The following is a 10,924-nucleotide window of genomic DNA, read 5'->3' as shown; positions in this document are numbered from 1 at the left end:
GCAATGCTGAAGTCTATGCTCACAGGTCAAAGCGTCTGTGGGCAGGTCATGTTCTCACACTGTCTTCAAAGAAGTATCTTCTCTAGAGCTTCATTGCACAGAAAACAAAGACACACAGAAGAACGTTTTAATCAAATTATGACACACATACTTCAGGTCGACCTGATGCTACAGACTCATTTTCTCCACATTTCAGCCTAATGGATTTTATGACACTTATTTAAAATTTTTTAATTCACAGGTTTCACATGATTTGGCTTACAAGAGACTGACCGACTGGCTTGACTGGTTTTTAATGTAATTAACTTGCTTCATAATGTAGACATGCTTTTGACTGTCCCAGGTTACTCTCTTTGCTTATATTCCCCCCCCCTTTTTTCTTCTATACCATTTGTCCCTTATGTGGTTTTTTTTCTCACTTTTAATCCTCTGTCCTAAGAGTTTCCATCTCTTTATTTTTACCTTGATCATGGAATATGGAATATGAATTGGATTCCTTTTTCTCATTCTTTTCTTCACCTTTTTGTTTCTAAGAAGTATGTGGTAAGGAAACAGGAAATTAAAGTTAACAATGGTGTTTTAAAAATAATGAACAATTATAGAGAAACATAGATACAGATATAGATATATACCTATATATCTTCAGTAAATGATCTTTTGTCCCTAAAACACAGAACAACAACAACAACAACAACAACAACAACAACACATATATTCCTACTATCAACTCCCAGAATTAATAACTTTTAATATTGAATTAATTGCTCCAATATTTTTCCAGTATGGATAATTTAAGATAAAACTGCACAAGCAATTTGTGCTTGCATTCTTTTAAGGAAAGAAGGGAGAGAGGCAGGGAAGGGAGGAACTAAAGTTCCCTTTCACAACCATCAACCTCATTTTTCATTTCTCTTTATTCTCTGCCCTACAGGCAACTCCCCCACACCAGGCAACCAGTAGCAAAATATACATAATTTTTTCAAAATTTTCATACTTATCCAGAAATAACACACTATACATATCCTTCTGCCACTTGCTTTTTAACTCAACATTAAATTTTTGAGCTAGATCCCTGATGATTTATATAGATCTAGGGCACTGTCATTCATATCTTTGTCAAAAGTCCCCTCATTACTTGCTAAGCACTATTTGCTAAGTATATAGGGACAAGCTTATCTCCTTTATCCACATGAAATCCCCTCTTAACTGTATTCACATCACTGAGAAATGGAGGTTACTTTGGCAAATTCACAGTAGGACAACTTTACAATAAAGTCCAGATTTAAAACAAAAATGAAAAGCTTTCCTTTGGAAAGTTTAAATAATTTTATACTTGAAAAAAAAAAAAAAAAACATTTCACCAGCTGGCTAAATTAAGGCACTACAAAAGTTCAGTCCAAGAATACTCCTTGGCTTTGAATCTGTTGCCTTTTCTTGTAGTTGGAAATCGGATACATTTTTTCCCAAAAGCCTTGCCAATGTATACTTTCTTCTAAAAGAGTTAAATAAATGTCAATAGGCAAGCCAGCTCCCTTAATAATATTTCCTTCACTCAGATGATCTATTTTGGTTGAAGTTTGGCATACAGAGATGCTCTCATTCTTCCTGACACATTTCCAGAATATATGTAAATAAGGCTCATATCCTTCTAAAGCCTTTTGCTCCAACGATGTTCAATATAAAACATTTCTTCTCCCCACTGCCCTGAAGCCTCACTGTCTCTTTATTTTGATATTCTGAGAAAAAGGAAGATGTTTTTTAAAATTTCCTCCTTTTCATCCCATGGCCTTGTCCTACTAGTGACTGCTTTAGGAATTACTTCAGAAAGTATTTATCTAGTTTTACATTTATTCTGCTTCTTTAATCTCTCTCCTGGACCTCACTGGTCCTTGACCTTTAGAATTTTAATGAAAGCTCTCAGGAAAGGCACACATGTGCACAATGACTACAACATTATACGTAGGTGTATCAGAAGGATGGTGGATCTCTCGATATCCACCCGGACCCCAGGTTCAGGTCCCTGAATTACACCCAGCCTGTGCCAATCAATACTCCCCCTCTGCTGCTGTTTTTGACCCCTCAACTAGAACACCAGCACGCCCCCCCCTTCTCTCTTGCTTCCCACTTTCCCAAACACTTGCATCTCAGGCACAAAACAAGATAATTCTGCCCCAAATTTTCAAGTTGTGGGGTGGTATCATTTTAGGAACCATAAAACCTGTCCTGTACCGCCTAATGGGGATAATGCTGCCTAATCTGTTGATATGACAAAAATTATCATTTGCTAATGAAAAAAGAAGCAAAGTGAATGAAACCGAGCAAATCCACCCAATATTGAAAAGCATGCCGTTTCTGTACAGTTAAACAACTTGGTTGATCTATTCTCTCCCCTGCAAATGTTTCCTGCCCTTTTGCTATCCATTCTTTACTCCAAAATACTTCTCTCTATCCTTTCCACAACATGAACTGGAGAGACCTGAAGGTTAAGGCCTGCAGGTGTTAAAAGAATTGCTGGTCATGCAAGCTGCCAAAAAGCAACTCACTCCAGATATTCTGGAGAATTCAGTGCTGAAAACAAGGAAACATGACCTTTCTGTTTTAGGATACCTTTTGTTTTATGTCTTTTTTCCCAGTCCTACCAGGAATTCAATGGTGAAAGCAGGTGACAACTAAGGCAATACCTGTGTAGACTCACCTTAAGCCCTTCAATGACTCATCTTTGTTTGTATCATATGTATTAGAAGAATAAAAAATACAGTGATTTCTTAATAGTTTCTATGCATCTTATTTTCCTGAAAAATTAGTATTTAAGATGACTTCCCTTCAACATGCTTCCAAAGGAAATTCCTCAGTCACCAGTTGACTCATTGAGAGAATACAAACTTATTTTAACATCAGCCTGAGTAAAACACACTACAGAAGATAGTTATGTTGCCTAAAATCACAGAATGTGTTCTTGAGTCAAAGGTATGTCATTTAGGACTTAGAAATTTATTCTGGATGATCTGCACAAGTGTTACTCTCTATCTTGATAGATGCCTGGGATCTTCAGAGTTTCTAGAATGACTGCTGTTAGTGACAAAATGAAAAGACATGTGTGTATATACGGTCTGCTCCATGTAATCCTGTCACTGTGTCACAGAGTAAGTTGTGGTAAGTCTTTCATGGTCTGGATTAGGCAGCCTCACTCTAGGGTGATAATACTGAATCCAATCTGCTCAACCAAATTCATGTCCTTTCAAATGTAGTATCTCACGCAACCTACTACCCTCTCCCACCCCCCATATCTGCCAGCAAATCTAGCTAGATATTCCTAAAGACTTTAATTGAAGCCCATGTCTTTCTTATTCTTACTGTCATTGCCCTCATCCACACTGCCATGCTTTCATTTTCTATTTAGCACCCTCTTATGGTCTCCCTAGCCAAATCCATTGTCTACCTGGCTGCTAAGAAATCTTCCCAAAATGCCACTTTTGTTATGTGAGGAACTTCTGACATCTCTGCTCCCCAGCAGTGGTAGGCAGCATAATGTCTCCCAAAGGTGTCCACACCAGACATCTGTGACATGTCATATTATGTGACAAAAATAACATCCTTTATATATGTAATTAAGGCTACATATCTGAAAATAGGAACTTTATCCTGGACTGTCCTGGTAAGCTCAATCCAATTACATGAGATCTTAAAAACAGAGGACTTTCTCAGGATGGAAAGAGAAGAAATGCAGAAGAAAAAGCCAGAGAGATTCAAAACATGAGAAGGACCTGACACATCATTATGGGCTCAGAGAGACAGGCAAGATGACAAGGAATGTAGGTGGCCTAAAGGAGCTCAGAGAGGCCACCAGCTGACAGCCAGCAAGGAAAGAGGCCTCAGTCTTATGTCCATAAGAAAATGAGTTCTGCCAACAATGTGAATGAGTTTGGGAACAGATTCTCGCCCAAAGCCTCCACCAAGAGCCCAGCCCAGCAAACACCTAGATTTTACTCTTATGAGACCCAGGGCAGAGGAATCAGACATCTGAACTAGAGCACCATAAGATAATAAGTTTGTGCTATTTAAAGCAACTAAGTGTGTGATCATTTGTTATGGCAGTAATAGAAGACTATTACACTAGCTAATCAATCCAAACTCTCTTCCTACTCTGCAAGACATATCAAAGTCTGAACTACTTCACTAATCCCAACTAATTTCCCTCAGCTCACAAACACTAGCTTTTAATTTCTGCCAGGCCAAGCTCAGCTTGGTACACAGAGCTTACATTCTTTGGTGAAGAAAATAAATATCAATATACAAGTGACTAAATAGTATAAATTCATAGAGTGTGTGATATACACAGAGTTGTGCCGTCCTGATCCTCTGCATAAAGGACTGTCCAGCCATGGGGAAAGGCAGTCAGCAGGCAGCTCCAGCTGTCAACTCTTTCAGGACCCACTTGAGCTGCAGAGAGCCACTTTTCTCAAAACCATACCCTTTCCAAGGAAGTCTGTATCAAGTAACTAAGTGGGGAAGGCGAGCAGCATTTTGGTTCAACGCAGGCCACTCTCACAAGCAGTATTCACTCCAGAGTTCCCCACAGGGCTGGCTGAAGTTTATAAGGCCCACATTGCAGTTCACATTCTTCCTGTGTCCAATCCTGCTCCCTGTTTCCTTTCATTGATTAATTTTTAATAAACAACTTGGACTGCAAACTCTACTTTAGCAGCTGTTTCTGGAGAATTCACGCTGTGATAGAGTAATAAGTACTAATAAGAAAATTAAGGCAAGTTAAAGATATAGTGTCTGGGATAGCAGCTCAGAGAAATGGGATATCATAAAAATGTCATGCTACAAAGATTCAGAAAAGTGATATAAAAAACTATTTTAAAAATTATGGCTAAGTTTATATGAAAGTAATACATAATCCAAAATGCAAGAAACAAAGGTGAAACTGAAAATCAAAACAGTAAGAATGTAAGCTGACATGGATGAGGTATGGGAAGCAGTTGGATCTGGAATTAGGACTTGATGACCAAGGGCTTTGATTTTAATGCACACACAGGGGCAGGAGAAAAGGACTTAGGGCCATGTGAATCAGAAATTGGAGCTGAGACCTTGCATAAACCTGGGAAACTAAAGAACTGCACCCTCAGTAGAAGAGGGACTGGAAATACTAAACCCATCTGTCATTGAAAACTACAAAGAAGCCTGCTCTGATGTTGTTCTGCTGTAAGTAGGAGAAAGAAATATACCACTAGAAGCCACATGCCCAACATTGTACTACACACGCTTTTGGAGTTCCACTTAGGTAGTATAAGAATTTTCAAAATGATAATTCAGATAAATATGTCATAAGCCAAAATATCTCTCAAGAATCAAGCAGCAGCAAACCAGTCTGCCCTAGATTCCCTCAAGAAAGAACAATACCAACTGAAGATGAGATCACAGTTATGACACATTACAGTATCCAGGATGAGTGCAAGGCAGACAGAATAGATTATAAACTAAGTATAATTAAAATCAGGCAAGTGATTCTTAAAAAGGCATAAAAACTACAAGAAAATACTAAAATACTGAAAAAAAAGGAAACCTGACAGATTTGAAGAAAAAAACACAAATAGAACCCCTAAAAATGAAAATCTTAATCATTGACAGTAAAATTCAATGACTAGGTTAACCAGCAGATCAAACAGAACTGAAGAGAGAATTAGCAAAGTAGAAAATGGAACATTGAACAAATGTTCCCAGATCCCATGAAAGTGTGCCACTCAGATTGCCCTTCAAGATACTCTGTTGAGGAGAGCATAGTTGCTCAATAGCCCCTCAATAGTTACTCTCAGTTGTACCACTTAGTTCACTTTGAGGTCTATTCTCCAGGGTACAAGAGCCAGTCCATTCCTACTCAATATGAAATTCTTCTAACAGGCAACTTCCGCTCAGCAACTCCCCCATCAAAACCTCTCCAGAACTACATTCAAGTCCAAGTTGTTAGAATCCTCCTTTCCTTCTCTCCTTTCACATTTGTCAGCTGTGCATGATGATCTGATGGCTTTCCCTGTCTATTTTTGCTCTCTCCCTCTTCATCTTCCATTACCTCTAATTAATCTCTTGCATATCTAATCCTGCCTTGACTTTTGTTTCTTCGAAAAGCAAAACTCACACGAAAATAGAATTAAAATAACCAAGCAACATAAGCATTGAATAGAGGAGGAAGTAATCAACATTAGGACATTTAATAGCTCTTTTATTGTATAAAGATGAAGAGTTTGGTTAGACTTTTATTGTGTTAAGAATGCATGTTGCAAATGTAGAGACAAACTCTTAGATTACAAATGGAGTGCATTTTTTCAAATGCAGAAAAGAGGAGCATCATTAATCTAATAGAAGTATAAAAGAAGAAAAAGCAAAGCAAGAGAAGAGCGAGGTAACTAAAAAGCAAAATTTATGATGGTGGAAAAACCCAAGCAAAGTAATCACAATAAAATTCATTGAAACTGAAACTATTATATGAGCTTATTAAGAATAAAGCTACATATGATATATATGATAAAATTATATATCATATATATGATAAAATTAAAAATGCATGAGCTTTTAAAAATCAAGCTATATATGATAACAAGAGAAATACCTAACTTTAAGTTCTCCTCAAATAGAAACTAAAGTTGTGTAGAAAGATTTTCTAAGAATAGATTTCATAAAAGTGAGGTCACACTTTTAAGATCAGAAAAAGAGTTTTAAGGTTTTTTCAAAGAAGTGTTACAGGGAAGAGGAGAAGCATTTCATAATGATAAATGAAATTTACTGGAAATATAATAATGCTGAACCTCTAAGCACCTAACAACACAGCTTGAAAATTCATAAACAAAAATATGAGAAAAAATCTCCAAAATAAATTAAGAAATACATAATTATAATGAGATTATTTGCTATACCTCCCTTAGAAACTTAGAAATCAAGTGAATAAAAGTTATTTAGAATATAAAATATTTGAATATCACAATTAACAAGAGTAATCTAAATATATATATATATATATACACTATATATATATATATATATACTATATATATATATAATCTAGCAATGTTAGGGAAAATATATTCTTTTAACTATGCATGGAACATTTACAAAAATTAATCAAATTTAATATCATTGAGCAAAACTCAACAGCAAAGCACTGACATAAATCACAGACCTCATTCCCCAATCATACAAAACTAGACGTCAACAACAAAATCACCCCCAAATCCTGTACATTTGAAAATATTTTTTAAAAAGTTACAGAATTTAACAAATGTTAAATAATCTGTGGTTCAAAAATTGAATTGTAATGGAATTTTGAAAATAATTTAGAATTGAACAGCAATTTCTAAAAAAGCACTGTATTTCAGAACTAGTGGGATACAGCTGATGTCATTTGAGAGGAATTCACAACCAACCTTAAATTCAAATATTAAAAGAAAATTGAAAATTAATGAGTTGAGTATCAAATTCAAAAAGTCAGTGTAAAATTTAAAAGGCAAACCCTGAAAAAATAAAAGCAAAAAAAAAATAATAAAGAAAAGAGAATGAATGGGTAGGATGGACGTGGGTTTTTTACTTTAGACAGGATGGTAAGAAGGGCCAAAGGAGTGGCCATTTGAAAAGAAATATGCAAAAAGGAAAATTTTAAGATATTAACAAAGTATTTTTTAATAACAACATGCACATTTTGCATCCTGCCCTACCATGGAAAGAGACAGAAACTTGGCTTACCAGTTTCCAGTTCCTAGCAGGTATATATATAGAATGGAAAAATCATGCATGTCTTGGCTCATGAATCCTCCCTCAGGGATAAAGCCATAGATGCAGCAGGTGCTCTGAGAATAGATCCCTTGAGGAGATGATGATGACAGACTGTGTAAAGGGAGTTCATACGCCTGAAATTAGAGAGCCTCTCAGTTCTGTTGCCCTGTTCCCCCATGAGAGCCAGAATCTACACCTTGTGTCCCAGCCTACACAATAATGTACCCCTTGTGGGAAGAAAATTCACCCTGGCCTCCTAACAGCAAGCAGGACTGCCTCTCCTACTTGCAGTTGCACAGGACTTTGGTGCCACTCAGAGGCGTGTGTTCCTAATCCTAAAGCAACTTTTGCTTGTTCCTTTTGCTCTTCAGACCCTGTTGAAAACTCCATCCAGAGTAAGCTAATTACTCAACTTTCTCCTATCACATTGTCCTATCATTGTCACCAATGCAGGCCATCCATTGTCACCCAGACTTTCACCCACAATTGTTCTATAGCTCCACTAATTGGATCCAACCTTCCACACCTGCCAACCTTCAGAAAACCCACTAAGGAACTCCCTATTACATCACCCTACACTATTTCTCTCAATAGTGCCTATCTGGTCATTTTCTTGCTTCTTTATTTTATTGTTTCTTTCATGTCTACCCCCATAAGAATGTAATCTCCATGAAAGCAGGGACCTTTCTTGTCTTGTTCACTACCATACCCGCTAAAAAGATAAATGAATTTCTCCCATATATCCAGGGAATCTTCTCTCCATATGAAGACAGGAGGGAAGATCACTAGCATGAATGTCCATTCTTTAGTATAATTCTGCCATTTCAGAGTTTGTGAGACAGAGATAATGTTGTACAGCCCCCTCATGCCCATCTTTCTCTGCCGCATGAGGATTATGCTCCTGCTAGGCTGGCCCCATGCCCAGATTCAAAGGACTATACTGCATTGATTTTAGCTGGGGCAAGATGCCAGCCAAGGACCATTTGGGAAGAATTTCCCACAGTAGGCAGAAAGTGACACCTCAGATGCAAGTTTAAACTGCTCTCAGCAGCAAGCGATGCTAAACAGGCTCCATTTGAGACTGCACTGTAGGAGAGCACACCTGAGCATTCTGGAACATGACATCAGCAGCCAAAATTGTTTCTTGTGCAAACCCCAACCCAGGAAAACCTAGGAAATCCACTCACACAGCAAGAAACCTATTGAACCTTGTTAATCGCAAACAGCTTGCAGCCCCTAATTAATCCCTGCCTCCTTGAAGGGTTTTTTCTTTGGCATTTACTTATTTCACAGTTGCCTAAAACTTCAACAATAGGCAATACTCAAGTAATCTTACATTGTTTTTGGTTTTTCTGCAAAGGTGTGTGTAGAGCCACAAAATAAAATGGCAGTTGAGAAAAGATGGCCAAAGAATGGAAAATGTTATCTTAATCAACCAATAATTTTTCTGCCAAATATTCATACTGTGGCAGAAGATTACTTCTAACATGTACTAAGTAATTTGGTAGAAATTGTTGAAGACTAAATTTTAACAGGTAAAACTGTTATAATCCTGACCAATTCAGCTAACTTTTATTGAGCACCACAAAGCCAGTCAGAATGAAGTCTAACTGGCTACCCCCTAGGATTTCTGAACCACCTTCAATTTTGCATCTTATAGCAAGAAGTATCTTCCAAGACTAAGTGTCCATGCTTGTCATTTTTATAGAATCTTTTATTGACTCCTGCTAATTTTTATAACTCTTATTTCCTCAATAAAATATAAGCTCCCTAAGCATAAGGATGGTGCCTTGTGTTCCTATTATATACCTAGGGCTTAGCCCATGGGCTGGGATAGAATGGGTGCTACATAAGTGCGTTCAGTTAAAGAGATGTATGGATATCGCTTTGAAGATGGCTAGATGGACGAAAGAGTGATGAATGAACCAGAGAAAGCATTACAGCTTACTCCTTAGGTACCCTGCATCACAGTCCCTTCTGATTTTAGGACAGCTGCAGTGGACAGTATGCGAAAACCTCAGACTAAACCCTCTCACTGCATTCCACATCCAACATCATCTGCATGTCTTTCTGCTGTCTGCTCAGGGCCTTCTCTTACATGGAAGGTGCCCATCCAGCCCAAGCATAGGCACATTCCAGTCCGAAGTGCAGGGGAGTTAATACCCTGGGGATGTCCTCAACCAATGAGGTGTGAGAACCAGTGGATGCATGCCCCAGCCTCCCACCCTCAGGGAGACAAGTCTCAGAGGCATTCTGCACGAGTCTCATCAAGTCTCAGCAGAATCAAGCCCCTGTTGCCTATGGCAATGCTTTCAGTCTTTATGTTGGCTTTCTCCCCCTCACTCCTTCACTGTCTGTTTCCTGAGATGACCTCCCAAATAAACTACCTGCACCCAAGTCCTTGACTTGGGCTTTGCTTTCATGGAAACCCAAAGAAAGTGTCATAATGAATCTAATGTCTGACTCTCAACCTGAGAAAGATCTACAAGGACATAAATGATCTAAGATGTGACAGCCTCAGAGAACATGGGGGAGAACATATATCACAAACGCTCCACCATTAACAAAATAATGAAAGACAAAGCGCTAAACACAATCCCTAGGCCACAGCAAATGCCTGGTAAACTGCTCTTCTCTTTCCTAGTTACTTCCCATTCTCTGTGCATTGCTTCCTCTGTAAGTTGTGGGGGAACCCCGTCAACTTCAGCCTCTAAACTACTCCCACCTCCTTCGGTGTAAAGGTCTCAGAAGGTTTCTTACCCTAAAAACTAAGGCTCTTAGTGAATAACTATATTTACACAGAGATCAAGAGAAGTAGTGATCAACAAAAGTTTAACAGCTGATTTTTAGGGTAAAAATACAAGTTATACTCAAGTGTTGATATTTAGATCTTCCACTTTTACAGACAATATTGCTTGATTCATATTATTGGATGACTAAATAAGTAAAATTGAGAGCCATATTACAAGTACCAGAGGATAATCTGTGCTGTAGGCCATTCCTATCTATACAAAGCTTGGTTGTTTGACCCATAAAGTTAAAAGTAGATGTGGTTCCCAAGATAAGCACATATAGACAAGACTTATAAAGCTGAATTTGCAAAAATTAATGTAGACATTGTAACATCTCTGGATTACGTTTTCATTTTTGTGATTTT

The 10,924-nt window shown here is 37.8% G+C and overlaps 1 long non-coding RNA gene across 2 annotated transcripts in view; it reads right to left on the bottom strand.

Annotated features, from left to right (window-relative positions):
• Positions 1 to 398: 398 nt before the first annotated feature.
• LOC115521063 overlaps positions 399 to 10,924 on the bottom strand; it is a 76,371-nt gene continuing 65,845 nt past the window's right edge. For both annotated transcript variants that reach the window (XR_003970945.1, XR_003970946.1), the window contains exon 3: positions 399 to 529. This is a non-coding gene — a long non-coding RNA (uncharacterized LOC115521063). The remainder of the gene's footprint in view (positions 530 to 10,924) is intronic.

The sequence above is a fragment of the Lynx canadensis genome, chromosome A1, assembly GCF_007474595.2.
Source record: "Lynx canadensis isolate LIC74 chromosome A1, mLynCan4.pri.v2, whole genome shotgun sequence".
In the NCBI taxonomy this organism is placed as follows: domain Eukaryota; kingdom Metazoa; phylum Chordata; class Mammalia; order Carnivora; family Felidae; genus Lynx; species Lynx canadensis.
This window is presented reverse-complemented; position numbering and strand designations above follow the sequence as displayed.